General features: G+C 41.6%; 1 protein-coding gene across 5 annotated transcripts in view; it reads left to right on the top strand.

The window, feature by feature from the left end:
- The window catches only part of tenm3 (teneurin transmembrane protein 3), a 310,851-nt gene that overhangs the window by 129,834 nt on the left and 163,517 nt on the right, over positions 1–17,500 (top strand). Inside the window, exon 1 of one of the 5 annotated variants that reach the window (XM_071504951.1) lies at positions 13,740–13,874. The exons of the other annotated variants lie outside the window; for them this stretch is intronic. The gene's annotated coding sequence lies outside the window, so the exon portion shown is untranslated. Of the gene's footprint in view, positions 1–13,739; positions 13,875–17,500 lie in introns of those variants that run through there. 5 annotated transcript variants of the gene reach the window in all.

Genomic DNA, 17,500 nt, shown 5'->3' with positions numbered 1-17,500 from the left:
GTTTCACTGTTGATGTGTTTGATTATTGAACTTAAATGCAAACTGGCAGCTCTTTAGTCTCTTTAATTCACACATTATTTCCACAGCTCATGTTAAATCCAATAACTGAATAAATACAATTTGTGTAATACAGTGAAGGCAGACACTCATGTTCACACAGGAAACAACTTACTGTACTGTGCTGCTGTAGGAAGTATTTGAGCACCAGAGCACAATGTAATGTATAGTGTGCCAGAAGGGGACTTAGCACCAATTTTACTACATCTTGAGCAGTCACATTGCTGTAACTACTCCACTGTCATCAAGGTCTACAGGTTTGTTTACACACAAGCTCTTAAAAGAAAAGAGTAAATGTTGTCTTCACTCAGTGGATGACATCAAATCCTGCTTCACCACCAGTGTTTTTGATTAAATATGTTTGCTCACATTAAACAGGAATAAAGAAATTATCAAAACTGAGGCCAAATAAAAAGAGTTACCACACTGGATTTGAAGCACTGCTGAGGCCATGCCAGGCTTGTGGTCAAAGAGGTTCTTCAGACATCAGACATATGTTTAATGATTTGTTTTGCTGCCTAATGGGGAAATGCCTCCAGTAAAGTAAATGAATTGAAGCTGCAGCAACTGCTGCTTGTACATTTGTAAGCAGCAACATATTTGACTGTGCTTTGGTTACAGGCAAAATTGACTTCATCACTTGCTCAGTCTTTCCATTCTTTTTATAGATTTTTCCACATTGTAAGTAGCTGTGGGCTAATGAAAGCAGCTAGCCCACAGCTAACCAAGCCACTACCACATATACCCATCTCTCATGCACCATTTCTGATCATGATATAAAAAGGAACAATGCTTGGGAAATACATATTTCCTTACCTGCAGATTCACACATACACACACCGTAGTGGGTTTTGACAACCCTAACAAAATTGATATTCTTGCACAGCAAACATTTTCTACCTTGAAGACAATTGAGGTCAGTTCTGCCATAGCTCAACCTACTGTGGCGTTCTGTTTTGCTCTCAAATGGCAAGAGCACTGCAAAATTAAAGAATACTGTACTTTATATTCCCATTTTTAAATCACAGTCATGTGTCAGGTCTGATTGTCTCATTTACACCACTGGCAACACTTCCTCCATTTCCTTATCATTGGGATATTTTAAAGTCAAATGTGTCCTGATAGTTAACTGGCAACCAGTTTGTTTGGTATCCCTAAAAAGTAACTGATAAGCAAATGAACTTTGTGGCACATTTAAACATGAGAACCAAACCAAACTCATGCCTCTCTGTGACTGACAAAGTAGCATGTAGTCATTATAACACAGTAAAGCTTCCAAAAGAGAATATTTTCAGAGTTCTGGAGCACCCTCAGTGAAACAGGGTGCAGTATAATCACATCTTGAGCGGCAGGAACAGGGATCAGCTCATGTGCACCGACAATTCTGGAAAAGCAGAATCACTCCTTGATTTTGTTAACAGAGTGTCAGCTTTCCCTGCATTTGATTTATTTCATCTGACATGTCAATAACTGTCAGTAAAGGGTTTGTAGTTTTATATTCATACCATCCAAAAGTTATATTTGCCAGTTATTTTGCCAGTATACTGCCACATCCAAAAGATGTGCCAGGGGAGAATGATGCTCATGCCAAAACATCTCCACCTGAAAGTATGGTCCAAAGAGTCTTGTGAAGACTTCTCTCCTTAACATTCAGCGTCAGTGTGCAGAAGATGCTACATGCATTGATTGGCCTTTTCGGAGCCAAGCACACTGAACAGCTGTGAAATCATCTCTCAGAATATTCACAACTTTGAAATCTTGAGACAGTTTCTTAACTGCCCAACTCCCTCTGTGGATGTCACAAAGTGCTTTATTCATGTGATGCCAGCGTCTTTAATTTGTGCAGCTGTGATTCTGTGGTGATCTGTCATCTGGACAAAATGTTTTTTATCTGTTTTCAGGTGATGATGTTCTTTATATAAATACATTCAGATGCTGAAGCTTGTGCTCTTGTGTAGTTATAAAAAACACATATCCTCGTGAGATAACCTTCATACTCATATTTGACAGAAACGTGTGATGGCTACATTCACAAGTGTCATCAGTTATACAAGTGCGGCAAAAAAGGATAAATGAAAACATTCATTTTGATGTGATTTTCAGGGGATTGTTGTGTCATCTATCAGCTGTCTTGTAAAATGAATTCCTTGACATAAATGAAGCAGTACTTCTTACCTACTTTGGTAATCTGCAGTCATGCATTATAACTTTGGGCACAAAAGCACGGTTTCTCATGTTTTCTCTTTAAGAAGCAAACCAGATTATCGTTTCACTTTATCACCACATTTTGTTGCAAAGTTGCAGTATTACACAACTTGGTTTACTGAGACGTTATATAGTGTCACATATACTGCATGTGGACCTGCAGCAAAAAGTATTTTGACTGTGTCTGTATCCATTGTTTAAGTATCTATATGGTAGGTTGAGTTCAATTAGTTCAGTCTAAACCCACACATGCACCACCTGTGTGTTGAGGTGTACCCCACTGCTAAAGTTGTATATTTTATTTTTTTCTGTTTTACTAAACATAAGCCAGCAGGTCTTTATAGTTTCTCATAAGAAAAGAGATGCCATTTAAATATATGATCATATAGAAATATATATAAAAATATATTATCATATAGAATATTTTATATAATATTAAAGAAAAGATTTTTAAAGGGAACAAAAGAATTGGTACAAGATACATCATCCCTTCTCTCTCTCCAACTTTCTGGTCTCTCTTTCACTGTACCTATAAATAAGGGGATAAAAAGCCACAAAAAAATCATTAAAAAATTTTTTTGACTAAAGAATATATTTGCTTTATCTTACTGGTTGTCTTGCTGTTCCGAGGGTAGTCTACACCTACCTGTCTCTATGATAGTGTGTGTGTGTGTGTGTGTTTGTTTGTTTGTTTCCTCTTTGGGACCTGTTTTGGCATAAATACTGACGTTGTAGGGACCAGTAGTCGGTGTGGCCAAAGCCTGGTCCTAATTGTTATGGTTGGGGTTAGGGCCCAGGACTCAGTGTGGTTAATGTTGGCAGTGAGACTAGCTTAAGTTGACCGATTAAATATGTAGTGTAACACTCCCTGCCCACTCACAGTTTTACATTACACACACGCACAAACACTCATATATGGCACACACATGTCAACTTGCCATCACTGACCTCCAAGTTTTGGCCTGGGTTGCTACACAGGAGACTGTCCCTCTCCCTGTCTCCTGTCTTGGTTTCTTTCTGTGTGTGTGTGTGTGTGTGTGTGTGTGTGCGTGCGCGCGCGTGCGCGCGCATGCGCTTTTGTGCGTGTTCATTCAAATAGTCTGGCTAATTCCTTTGCATTCAGTGACACTCAGACTGGCTAATTGCCTTGAAACTAATTGACCTCAAGACTTAGCAAATGTCTTTGAGGGAGTCCTGCTGCAGTCTGTAATGAGATATTTCACTGTTTGCTCAGAGAAACACTAAAGTTGGCTCTAAACTTGCTGTGTACCAAATAATATCCAGGATAATTGGCTTTATTGTGCCAAATTGCAAGTGGTTGATGAGACATGCTGAAAACAACGGAAAAGAATACAGATTGTTAGATTGCACAGCCATGGTAAAAGAAAGAATACACAAACAATTGGAAATCTTCATGTGTGTTGTACAAAACTCAGATCCACTGTGTTTTATACAAATCAGCAATGTGTGTATATCAGAGGTGGTTTATTACTCCAACTGGAAACCAAACTACATAATAAATCAGGAATTTTCAGGAATGAGGAAGGTAATGGTCACTCACATTCACAGTTTTATGCATGAACCTGTGTTTTGGAAATGCTCAAAAACCTTCACTTGTTATTATCGTTAAAAATGCACCAACATATTTATTGTGGCAGCCGTCATCAGAGGGCATAACAACTATGACCTTTCACTGTGTTTTTAACCTTTCTCCATGTTGCCATTAGATAAAGGTTTTTTAATATTTTCAGAAGAGATAACTGGCTCACTTTGCCCAGAATTATAAAGAACGATAACAACAGGTGTGTTTTCATTGCACTAGGGTTCCTGAATGGCTGCAGCTGCCATAGGTGTACTCAGAAGTGTTTATTTCCTCTCTTACACTCTTAAATTCCCTATTTCTCACCCTAAACCTGGCTCACTGCCCTCAGGCTAATTGCCCCAGAGAGTTACAGCTCACCATAAAACAACTCAGCATTTATCAGGACTGAATCCTGGCTACTAATTTTGTTAGGTTGTCTGCATGGCAGGGAGGCCACTGGATCGTGGTATGTAATAAACAGGTTGTCTCTGAAGTGAACTTTTTTTGTATCAAACTGGACCATGCTCTTTCCCTAACTTTAACCAGGAGCTGTGAGCTTTTATGGTTGAAGAAGCTGTGAGCTTCTTCAACCATAAAACGTTTAATATCACTACAAGTTGATATTGTACTGTAATATCAGATATTTTGATGGAAAACAAAACCATTGTGAAAATTTTACTGTTGTGTATTATCAAAATATTTGTTACCTGCCAAATTGATAACACATCTTTGTTACGTTAATGAAAAATATAATTTGATCACAATTATGTTTCCTACTAAACGTATTTGCTGTTGGGGTAGCTGTTGTAGTTGTAAAGAAATTTAATTTCTAGCAGACAGAGCATGTAAGTGTTTGTATGTCTGTGTGTGTCATGCTTCACTCGGGACTGAAGAAAAGATCAAACAGGAGGAATTTTTTTGAAAATTCTCTCTTAAACTGACTAAAAAATTTTCTTATTAATGTGATCTTACTGTTCCATAATTGACAGAGGCACTGTATATGTTTTTACATTCATTTTATAGATGTGTAGTGTCATCTTCATCAAATTCAGCATGCTCTCCTGTTCCTTTTAAAACCTGACAAACATAAACAAAAAAACACAAGGTGTAACCTAATGTAGTCCCCTGCAATAGGTCTGCAAGCTCCGCAACAAATACAACCTAATGGTTTTGGGTTGTGGTTGACATGCTGTCAGATTGAACAGTGTTGCAACAACCTAGGCAGAATCTTTCTGATTTCATCTACCTGGGCGGGCAGCCCAATGAGAGCTTATGTATGGAAAAAGCTGTTGAGGTTTATTCAGCTGTGTGACCATTTTGAAGGCCAGAGCTTGCTATTATATTGACTCACATTTGGCTTCTGATGAATTGGCCACAGAAGACAAAGTAAGACTGGAGTTATTTTGTGCTTGTTTGCATGTGTGTGTTCACTGTTTACTTAATGGTCCACATTTTTATTGGCTCATACTGTCGAAATGAATATGAGTATTTAGTATGAAAAATGCTTCTGAAAACGTCAGGTGGATGTTTGTGTATCATCTGTGTGCTTTGTGGTTTATTACCCAACCAGTCCTCCAACCTCAACAACAGTACAGGTGGTTTTTTCAACCCTCTGATATGACACATGGGAGTGTCTCCTTAAACAGTGCCCCTACAGCTGCAGGTGTACCAGACCTAGGTTGTCATGCTAACAATGATAAACACACCTACCTTTGTCGCCATTGGTTACTGTAATAATGATCATGGCTTCAATAGGTTTCGGCACTAAAGCTATATGGTTAGGTTTAGAAAAAGATGGTGATTTGGGTTAGAATAAGAGCTTCAGTCTTTGTTGTCATGGTTACAATAATAATTACACCATAAAGTTTGTTGAACAGTCATGGATAATAGAAACAACATAAACTGCTATTTTTACATGGGAATCGAACACCGCTCTCCTGTGGCATATTCCTGTCATAATTACTATGGCCACTAGATGTTGCCTAACAACAAAATGTAACTATGGGTCATAATAACCATCTGGGTTTGTTTTTACAGGACAGTTTCTTATTATTATCATGTGAGTATGTGCATGAGTTGAATCATCCGCTTTTCTATCCATCCTTTCTTCAGGTATCAGACATTCGAGTCACACAAAATACAGACAAATACAAAATGGAAGCATCAGGGTGAGTCTGCAGCCTTGTTTGGAAAATATGAACCACAACTCAATATTGATGTGGAAGTCTGTTTCTTCAGTTTCCCCGGATGCCACAGGTCTTAATCGCTTTTAATGAGCCAGGGACCAAGAGTAAGACAATAAATTATGCATTTGGGTCATGGGCTGGGAAAACTGAAGAATCAAACAGCCCAGAAGCAGAGGCTATTAACTTTTCAATGTCTGCAGTAGTGATTTTGTTGATTGCTTGTAAATGTTACCTTTATTTAGACAGAACAGGTGAACTGAGCAAGCATGCTGTGATAAAGAAACAACCACAGGTGACCAGTAAAAGATCCGATATACATTCACAGCCTCATTCAAAGGCAATTTCAGGGGTTTTTTAAGTTCAGAATCAGAATCAGAATCAGAATTGGTTTTATTGCCAAGTATGTTTCCACATACAAGGAATTTGTGCTGGTGATTGGTGCAATTGGGGATCAGGAGGATCAGTGACAGTGGGGCTCTCTAGCCTTTTTGATAAGGCTGATAGCAGACGGGAAGAGCCTGTTTTTGTGGTGAGAGGTTTTGGTCCTGAAGGACCGCAGCCTCCTGCCAGAGGGGAGTGACTCAAAGAGTTTGTGTCCAGGGTGGGAGGAGTCAGCTACAACCTTCCCTGCATGCCTCAGGGACCTTGAGGCGTACAGGTCCTGGAGGGACGGAAGATTGCAGCCAATCACCTTCTCAGCAGAGTGGATGATACGCTGCAGTCTGTTATTGTCCTTCTCCGTGGCAGCAGCGTACCAGATGGTGATGGAGGAGGTGAGGATGGAGGTTTAGAAGTTCACCATCATAGTCCTTAGCAGGTTGAACTTCTTCAACTTCCTCAGGAAATACATCTTCTGCTGAGCTTTTTTGATGAGGGAGCTGATGTTCAGCTCCCACTTAATGTCCTGTGTAATGGTGGTTCCCAAGAAGCGGAAATGCTCCACGGTGGCCACGGGGGAGTCGCACAGGGTGATGGGGGTGGGTGGGGCTGGGTTTTTTCCTGAAGTCCACTATCATCTCCACTGTCTTCAGAGCGTTAAGCTCTAGGTTGTTCTGCCTGCACCAGGTCACCAGACGGTCAGTCTCCCACCTGTAGGCAGACTCATCGCCATCAGAGATGAGTCCAATGAGAGTGGTGTCGTCTGCAAACTTCAGGAGCTTGACAGACTGATGGCTGGAGGTGCAGGTGTTAGTGTACAGGGAGAAGAGCAGAGGAGAAAGAACGCAGCCTTGCGAGGATCCAGTGCTGATGGTCTGGGAGTCAGACACGTGCTTTCCTAGCTTCACGTGCTGCCTCCTGTCAGACAGGAAGTCGGTGATCCACCTGCAGGTGGAGTCAGGCACTCTCAGCTGGGAGAGCTTGTCCTGCAGCAGAGCTGGGATGATGGTGTTGAAGGCAGAGCTGAAGTCCACAAACAGGATCCTGGCATAGGTCCCTGAGGAGTCCAGGTGCTGGAGGATGAAGTGGAGAGCCATGTTGACGGTGTCGACGACAGACCTGTTGGCTCTGTAGGCGAACTGCAGGGGGTCCAGGAGTGGGTCAGTGATGGATTTGAGGTGGGACAGGACAAGGCGCTCAAATGATTTCATGACCACAGAGGTCAGGGCAATGGGTCTGTAGTCATTTAGTCCTGTGGGCCTTGGTTTTTTGGGGACAGGGATGATGGTGGAGGATTTGAAGCAGGCTGGCACGTGGCAGGTCTGCAGTGAGGTGTTGAAGATGTCCGTGAACACTGGAGACAGCTGATCAGCACAGTGCTTCAGGGATGATGGAGAGACAGAGTCAGGACCGGCTGCTTTGCGGGGGTTCTGCTTCTTAAAAAGCCTGTTGACATCTCTCTCCAGGATAGAGAGAGATGTTCCTTTGGTAGGGGAGGAGGGGGGTTCTGATATGGCTAGTTGTTGAGGTGCCAGGGCCCCTGCGGGCCTGCGGCTGGACTCGCGGGGGTTGGTGTCAGGCCTGTCCCATTGTCTTTCAAAGTGGCAGTAGAACTCATTCAGATCGTTGGCTAGACAGAAGTCGTTAATGGAGTGGGGGGGGGGGGGTTAGGTTTGTAGTTAGTGATCTGTCTGAGCCCTTTCCAGACAGAAGCAGAGTCATTGGCTGAGAACTGGAGCTGAAGTTTCTCAGAGTACAGTCGTTTAGCTTCTCTCACCGCTTTGCTAAACCTGTACTTGGACTCTTTAAACTTGTCCCTGTCCCCACTCCTGAAAGCTTCCTCCTTTTGCCTCCTGAGCTGACTGAGCTTAGCTGTGAACCAGGGTTTTTTCATTGTTATAACTCACCCTGGTACGTGATGGGATACAGCAGTCCTCACAGAAGCTGATGTATGACGTCACAGCCTCTGTGAACTCATCCAGACTGTTGGAAGCAGTCCTGAACACTTCCCAGTCAGTGCAGTCCAAACATGCCCGCAGATCCTCTATGGCTTCACTGCTCCACTGCTTTGATGTCCTAACAACAGGTTTACACAGTTTTAGTTTCTGCCTGTATGTGGGAATCAGGTGGACCATGACATGGTCAGAGTGGCCCAGTGCAGCCCGGGGGACGGCGTGATAAGCACCACTGATTGTGGTGTAACAGTGGTCCAGAGTGTTCCCCTCTCTGGTCGGGCAATTAACAGACTGTCTGTATTTGGGCAGTTCTTGACTGAGGTTACCTTTGTTAAAGTCACCAAGGACAATAACTACGGAGTCCGGGTTGGTCCGCTCCACACACAGTATCTGCTGTGGCCTGTGGTGGGATGTAAACACCGACCAGAATGAATGAGGTGAACTCACGAGGGAGTAGAAGGGCCTGCAGTTTATGATGAAAGTCTCCAGGTCAGGAGAACAGTGCTGCAGGATCACTGTCACGTCTGCACCAGCCACTGTTGTAAAAATCTGTAAAAACAGATTCCTCCATCTTTCGTTTTGCCGGACAGCTCTGCGTCGCAATCCGCTCTAAAGAGTTGGAAGCCGGCCAGCTAGCGCAGAGTTTGGAATCGATCCACACAGCCACGTCTCCGTGAAGCACAGAACGGAAGATGAAGAAAAGTCTCTGTTCTTCTGCACCAGTAGCTGAAGTTCATCCAGTTTGTTGGGCAGTGAACGCACGTTGGAGAGAAAGATACCTGGGAGCGGTGTGCGAAGTCCGCGCCGGCGCAAGCGCACTGGCACGTTTTCCTCTCCTCTGGCGTTTCACTGCGAGAGCAACGGTCAGTGCACCTTTGACCAAAAGGTCCAATAATTCCATAGGTGAGTCGAGAAAGGTGGGAAAAAAATCCACTGGAGTTGTTTCTTTGATGTTAATGAGCTCTTCTCTGGTGAAAGAGCTCCGGAAACCAAGGCAGAAAACTGAATTTAAAAAGAAAATAAGGCAAAAAAGTGCGCACCAAAACACAGAGGCAGCCATCCGCAGCGCCATGGCAACAGAAGCAGACCTGCATGAGAGGAAATCGTGAACATGCAAACTCTCTGTGTAATAAACTCAAAAAAAAAACTCTGAACCATTTGATGAAATAAGCATGTTTCATATACTCCAATAATGGAACTGGAGTATCTGTGTTTGTGTGTGTGCTTGAACAATCACACCATGTTTACTTGATACTCTACAATATCTTTCCATATTCTTGTAAACAACTGGGCTTCTGTTAAACACACACACACACACACACACACACACACACACACAAATCCCCACGCAAACTCAAATGAAATGATAAGAGATAAGCAAAGAGGCACAGAGACATTGTGAGAAAAGAAAAGCAAAAACAAGTAAAGAGAGAGAATGAGGTGTTAGAAAGAGCACAGAGCAAAAACGAGAAAAGTGAGCAACAGAGAGAGAGAGAGCAAGAGAGCCTAAATCCAGTTCCACCCAGAGATGCAAAGATGTGCATGTGGATTTTCCAATGAATGGACAACAAAGCCCAGTGCTCTGATTTGCTGGCAGGCCATTGCTGTGGAAACGGATTAGTGACCTAAATCACAGCAAGGTCCCACTCAGGTACAATCTGTGTGTGTGTGTGTGTGTGTGGGTGTGTGTGTGTGTGTGTGTGTGTGCGTGCGCATGCATGCACATTTGTATGTGGGACAGTTAGTCAATTTGTGTATGTGCATAATAATGTTTAACTTTTGGTGTGTGTGTGTGTGTGTTGTAGTCAGCATATTGCTGTATAAACAAAACCCATGTGTGGTGAATACATTCTGCATAGTAAATACCTAAAAGATATGCGTTTGTTTCTAAGCCCAAACATTGAGTTATGTTTTAGTTTGGTCTGATCTGGTTAGAGCTCTGGAAAGAAGACCAGGAGGTTATTGGTATGAAGCATGAATCCCAAAACTTTTTTTTTTTTTTTTTTTTAATTGTTGATTCATGACCAACTGCTGTCAATCTGTCCCTGTGGAGGGTGTCTGGCTGACAGAATGTTTTTACTCTCAGTCTCGCTCTCTCTCTCTCTCTCTCGCTCTCTGTCTTACTCAGACTGGCCATTGGGAGCACTGGGAGAAGTCCTGCCATATCGGTTTTGTTCCACCATCAGAAACTCATAAAGTTTTAATTGTCCCTGTGTTTATCTTTACTGGCCCTCTGAGTGTGCCTGTCATCCAGGGTGCACATGGCAGCATGCTGCATGTGTGTGCTGGGCCTTGGTTCTCTGGTCAATCATAACTTAACAGTATAAATTATGATTGACCAGTTAATTCTAAAGCTACACCTTTTTGGTCATTTCTCATGATTATAACTTAGATGTACTGTATTACTATTCATGCTAATAACATTGAAGTTAAATCCTCAAATACGATCAATGAAGCTCTCTTGTAGCTGTAACAGCAGGACTAGCTTCCCTGCCATCAGAGCAGAGCTGCTAGCCTCCTCGCGACTGTTGTCAATTTTTAAAAGATGCTGTCTTGTTCTGACTTTAAGACATTTGTGTCTGTCAATGTCAATCTGTGGTATTAGAGGGATTCATAACACTTTATTGCACTTAACATATCAAGTTGTCAGCCTGTCTCTCCTATCCTCAGAAAATCTGCCTTAAAATAGCATAAAACATCCCAATTTTTAGATAAGAGGGCAGAAAACAGACTGAAGCTGTTAATTTCAGTGGCATTGCTGTTTTGTCACAATGTTCCTAAAACCTCCACCTACACAGGCCCTGCATTGTATTACACAGTGCTGTGTCCGATCTGAACACCAGGTGAAACTCAGAGAAAGACATTAAAGAACAGTATTTTTGAGAAAGATTTTGCTTTGCTTTTTTATGGCCAACCGTCCATCGTGACTGCAGCTTCTGTGCAGTTTAAAAATATCACACTTCCTAAACTATCGCCTGCTAACCCATCCAGTGAAAACAGGCAACATGGGCCTTGCATTGGAGTAATCTTTTTCACCCACAATCTCTGTCTTTCTTTGGCTTGGTAAGATATCCAAAATTCTCATCACTCATTTAATTCTGTTCTTACTTATTTCATGGTGGACACATAGCATCCTATCAGCTTGTCTGAGCTTGTGTCCATTGCTTAATGGAGCTTTAAATGACTGGGTAGGGAGGTTAGTGTTGTTACAAGCCAGATTTTCATGTCAATTCCAATGTTACATTTAACGTCTAAATAAGATCTAACACTCAATTGCCACAACAAATAAGAAACAACATCAGGCTGCGTCACAGAATAAGGGATTTGACAGCTTGATAGTAGTGTTTCTATGTAGATAATTCCTCTCTGAGCTCTGTAAGCCAAGTTGCTCATAATCGGAAGATTCTCGAAACAGTGTCAGAATCATTCATGGCTTTCACCTGTTTCATTGCTGCAGTTCTGTTTGCTTGAGTCCTTATGCCTTAACTTCCTCCTGCTTTAAGGAACTGTGTCTTTTGACTGGTTGAAATCTGGAAATTACAAATGCCAGGTCACCTGTAGCAAGTGTCAAGTGTGGGGAACACAGATACAAATCATGAGCGGGAACCTCATTCACCATGGGTGTAAGAGGAACAATGACTCCAAGGATAAAATATTTATTTTTTATTTCAGCCATCACTGTTTCTAATCATAATGGTCTGAAATGGAAGCTGAACAAGCATGTCTTGTACACCTGCAAGCCTCAGTGAGCACAGTTCACAAGAAAAGGGAGGGGAGATGGAGGGAGAGTCAGTGAGAAACCAGGAGAAATGTCGGCTGTCAGAGGAAGTGAGGGAAGAGGAGAGTGGTGGGGGAGGGATTGGGGAGGCAAGAGAAAGTAAAATAGAGTAACAGAAATCCTTTTGTATGATGTCGCAGCAAAAGAACGAGGCAAAAATCTTTTTTTTTGACAAAAGCATACCTCCAAAAGAGAAAGAATGAAGACAAGCCTCAAGAGAGAGATACACACTGTGATTGAAGTGACATATTATATCTTCAAAACAGAAGGTAAATATAAAGAAAGAGAAAGAGAGAGGGAGGACAGCACATTTTTTATCGCTCTATTAAAATGCTAATACACTGAAATTATCTGTCCAGTCAACGCTTTGTTCTTCCACATATCTATTTGTCTTAATCTGTAACTTCACACTCACACAACTTGAAGGGTAGAGCTGGAACAATGGATGGTACACACTGCTACACACACACAAACACACACACTGGAATTCACACGCACGCACATACTTAAACATACACACACACACACACGCACACATATACACACACGTGTGCGCATGGTACCAGACTTCAATGTGAAATGACAGCGGGGTCTGCATTGGCATTTTAACTGCTGACCCATTTGTCCTGATGAGTAGCATTCTCTTTCTGTAACAAACCCACACAGACACACACACACACACAAACACAGCAGCTCTGGTTGTGTGCATGGATAGAAGGGAAAAGATGCAATGCACATTGCAAAAAAGTGCATTTGTTTCTTACCACCAGGAAAATCGTCTTGAGGGTCGTATATGAGCCTGATGACATGTAGAGCTGTGTTTTAAATCAAGTGATTTGTGCACTTGTGTGTGCGTGTGTGTGCGTGTGTGTGTGTGTGTGTGTGTGTGTGTGTGCGTGCGTGTGTGCGCATATATTGCAGATAGACGATAATGTGTTTGTAGCTGCCTACATGACCCCAGGGTGCATCGCCTCATATTCAGTTCGTTCAATCGATCTTGACATAACTAGAATTAGATTGAAATATATGAAAACAATAGAAGTGGGTTATAAAAGGCTCTTTGTGTCCATCAGGGTCGTGCTCTGTTAGTCTGTGCTGCTTTTCAGAGCATTATTGTGAATACATTTCTGCAGAGCCGATGGATTATGTAGCTCTGGGGAAGGGTGTGTATCTGTGTGGGATATCTAGCTTGTAGGCCTGTACAGCCATCATAAGAAATGTGGTCTTTGGCTAATACAGATATTTCTGAAAAAACTGCATATACAATATTTTTTTCTCCACCTTTGCACCTTGACTGAACTTCATTTATTTCTTATTGTAAAAAAGAAATGGTAAAATATTGCAGCTTAAGTTAAAGAAGAGCTGTTTTCAAATGTCAAACATCTTTGAACTTATTTAATGTACCCTTAGTTTATGAAGTAAAACCATGGTGTGTTTGAGTGTGTATGAGAGTGTATGACCATGTCCTCCATTTAAATGTGTAATAATAATTTGGTGTTCAGCGTGTGTTAGACTAATCTTTTACCCTTGAACTACTGTCTGCCTGTGCAGCAATAAATCATCCTGTGTGTGTGAGAGTATGTGTGAGTGAGTGACTGTAATAAATCACTTTCCTCAGGTTTCCTCAGTGCTGTGCTGCAGTACACTGATTACAGAGAGAGAGAATATCTGAAAAGAAGGAACAAGTAAAGGCAAACCAGAATGGGAATGAAGTGGGAGGAAGAAGAGAAAAGGTGAGAGAGAGCGCTATGTATGGACCCAATCATCTCAGAAGTCCTCATTAACACACATGCGCACACAGTTGGATATAACAGCTGGATACCCTAACCTTGGCAGCAATTATGTTTTACACAAGAGACTAGAACTCAGAGCTCTGTATGGACTTGGTCTGTAAAACATCCACTCATTATTTCTCTTGTCAGGTTATTACCAAACATGCATCTGCTCAGGTGTGTAATCTGTGTTCAAATATAATTAGGATAATCTAGGTACATTTACAACATCTGAGTAAATGATAAATAAAGAGAGTGTATATAATCCTGAATACAGTAATATAGTATCAATGCTATGTAACTATGACAATAACAAAAATGTGTGACATTACAGCCACTAGTCACATCATGCTATTATGTGTCATTCATACGTATTCTTCTTCTATCTTTTTTATGTAACACATCGTTAGCCCGAGTGAAAAGTGAGTGATCATAAACAGAAATAGGTGGAAGTGATATTCACCATCATAATAACCTCAGAGTGAATGGCATGTGTCACATGTCACAGTCATTCAGGCAGCATGCAGCTCCAATCAGGATAATTATGAGTTAGTGAAATATGGACGATTATTGCAAATGGTGATCCACATAGTACCATCTGTTCTGCACTGCTGCACAGCACACACACGCACACACACACACGTAAAACTTGAGCACACATACACATCCATACAATGCAGCTGTGTAGGTACACACAAACAGGCACTGAATTTACTGTATATATTATGCACACATACACACTGTGGGTAAAGCGGAAAGAAAGGAAGCTGGTGAAACACAGTGTGTAGGACACTGACACTGAGAGATTAATATTTTCATTGACAGATGAGCACTGGATTTCATTTCATTTGGTCAGTGAACAAAACAACTTCACACACCAGAAGCTGGGTAAACACTAATCTAATGCACAGTTTCATTCCAGTGCTGCATTTTATTTATTTCACTTCCACCTACTCCATCGTCATTGGATCTTTGTGAATAGTCTAAGCAAGGGAAAACAAAAGTCTGAGACTGCTCAGGAAATGTTTGGCAATTAAGTTCAAATATAAACAATCTTTCTCCAGAACTGATTACTCCTCCTTTAAAGAAAAAACAACATAAAGTGTCTTAGTAAAGTGTTTGGCCACCACATGCTGCCACAACAGCTTCAATGCACCTCGGCATTGATTCTGCAAGTGTCTGGACACTACTGGAGGGATTAACACCATTCTTCCAAAATATATTCCCTCATGTGGTGCTTTGATGATGGTAGTGGAGAGCACTGTCCAACACATCAATCCAAAATCTCCCATAGTGTTGAGTTCAATTTAGTTTCGACTCAGAAGAAGAACTCACAAAAGTGAAGTGAGGTTCTGAAATTGGTTTAGTGTGACCCTGTGGTGGAGAGATCCTGGGAAGTTGAGCCAGGGCTGATAGTGGAGTGAGGCAGAGGGAGCAGAGAAGAACAAGCAGACAGACAAGGTTTAGGACGAGGCAAACTGACGGGAACAGCAGGAGGATGATGAGCCTCAGGCACAGGCAGGCACATGATGAAGCAGAGTTCAGGAAAAGCTTGGCCTTAATGTTCGTACCACAGCAGTTAACTGAAGGATCTGGCAAAGACTGGCATGTAGCACTGGGGTCTTTAAACTGCTGCCGTTGATGAGTGGATGGAGCAGGTGGATATAGAACTTCCATTGTCGCTGTCCATGTCATGCGAATGAGTCATTCAGTTTCCTCCCTCAGATCAATTGACAGTGAGCAGGTGTCTCAAACAGAGGAGGGAATTTTCAACTCGTTACTGCAGGGGGAGGTGTGCAGGCTGTCTAAATTAGAAATTAGCGGTAATGGCTCAATACATTTAGTGCGTTTTGTTTACTGCTTTGTCAATATTGTCCCACCGCTGTGTTAATAGTGCCATCTGCACACACTTTGCACGGTAGTTTTATGTATTCCACTCTTACCAGCACTGGTATGACAAGAGAGGTAGATCAGGACCCGAGGGAATGCTTGAAGTTGTGATGAGGACATCACATAACACACACACACACAAGCACACACACATACACAGTTACAGAGAGACTTGGAGGTCACTGTTTGCCTTCAGGCAAAAGCAAATCAGTCACTCAAGACACACAGAGGAAGTGCAGTGTGTGTATACACACAAGCCTTTTTGGGTATGTGTGACCTGGTTTGTCAATGTGGCAGTGTTTTCAGCAGACACTATTGTGTGACAGGGACTGCTCTTTTTTGTTAGCATGTTACACACAGACATGCACAAAAGCATGGTTTACTGTTCACAGAAATTCATACACACACAGACACACATACCTACACACACACACACACACACACACACACATAATAACACACCTTACTCCTCTGTGTGTGACCTGAAGCAGCCATTTCCTGGCGTCTGTGTTGCCTCAGGCCCAGTCGACTGCTCACACTGTACATGTTAATGGACACATGCTCAGTCTACTGTGGTGAAAACAAGACACTGTTACAAATAAGTGGATGCAACATATATGGAGATTAAGGCACATTTATATAAAAAAGGGCCACAAACATTGGGCTTATATTTGTTTACCAAATATCTTTATGCTTAAGCATGTTTCAAAGTATAAATGTGATTAATATTATGGGCTCAAAAAAAGATAAAAAAAAAGATCAGGGTCAAAAAGATTTTGAGTTTGTAAAGTGATGTTCTCAAATAATCCAAATGTTTGTAGTTGTAAACCTGTAAAATAAATCTGCTTCAGAAAGTCAAGTGTTTAGGAATATAAAAAAGATTTTTAAAATGGGGATGTGCAGAAAAGATTTGTATTTGGAAAAAGAGAGAGAGAGCCTGTGAATAAGATCTGTAAATAAATTATATCAGCGGTAAGGTTACACAAAGACACAGTGTCATGAAAAGTGATGTTATGACAAACCAGCATCAGAGCAAAGAAAAGCTCCAAATTGTACAATTGGATGTGTGTTGGTTTGATTTACATCATAGAAGAAAACATGGAACTTAAGCTCATCTGGGCTTTGAGGGGTACCCAGGCAGGGCAAGAGGAGTAAAACTTGCACATCACCACAGGGACTTGGATTCATTCCCTGACTTTTACTGAAAAGTAATCGGAGTGCCCGATCATGCCAGAACCACCAAAGGAATTCATGGCTTGGATTTTAGGACTCAAAAGCAGACTGCTCATTCTGCATCTTTTTAATTGTCTTTTTGTTTTTTTGGTAATTCTGCATATCTTTTCAGTACTGAACTACGATAATGCCAAATTTATCACCACCAATTCGACCCAGATTCTGAAAGTGAACATGTTTAAACTTCTCAATGTTTTTTCATGTTTCTGCAAAGTGAAAACTGTAACTTCTTTTTGTTTAACTGGAAGTTCCTTATTGAAATGCACCTGGGGGGGCGTAGTTGACTAGCCACCTTACATCTTTATGTACACAATCCTGTACCTTTGACAAGATCAGTGTAATGACCATCAAACTTTGGAAGTGCTCCAGCTGTCAGTCATCTAACACTGATGACAGCATCTATGTATGGACAGTTATCAACTGAAATGCTCCACGAAAAAATTAAATGTGTCCAAAAATGCATC

This window comes from Trachinotus anak, unplaced genomic scaffold (genome assembly GCF_046630095.1).
Source record: "Trachinotus anak isolate AG129_WGS33_773 ecotype Australia unplaced genomic scaffold, CSIRO_AGI_Tana_v1 ptg000019l, whole genome shotgun sequence".
In the NCBI taxonomy this organism is placed as follows: domain Eukaryota; kingdom Metazoa; phylum Chordata; class Actinopteri; order Carangiformes; family Carangidae; genus Trachinotus; species Trachinotus anak.
This window is presented reverse-complemented; position numbering and strand designations above follow the sequence as displayed.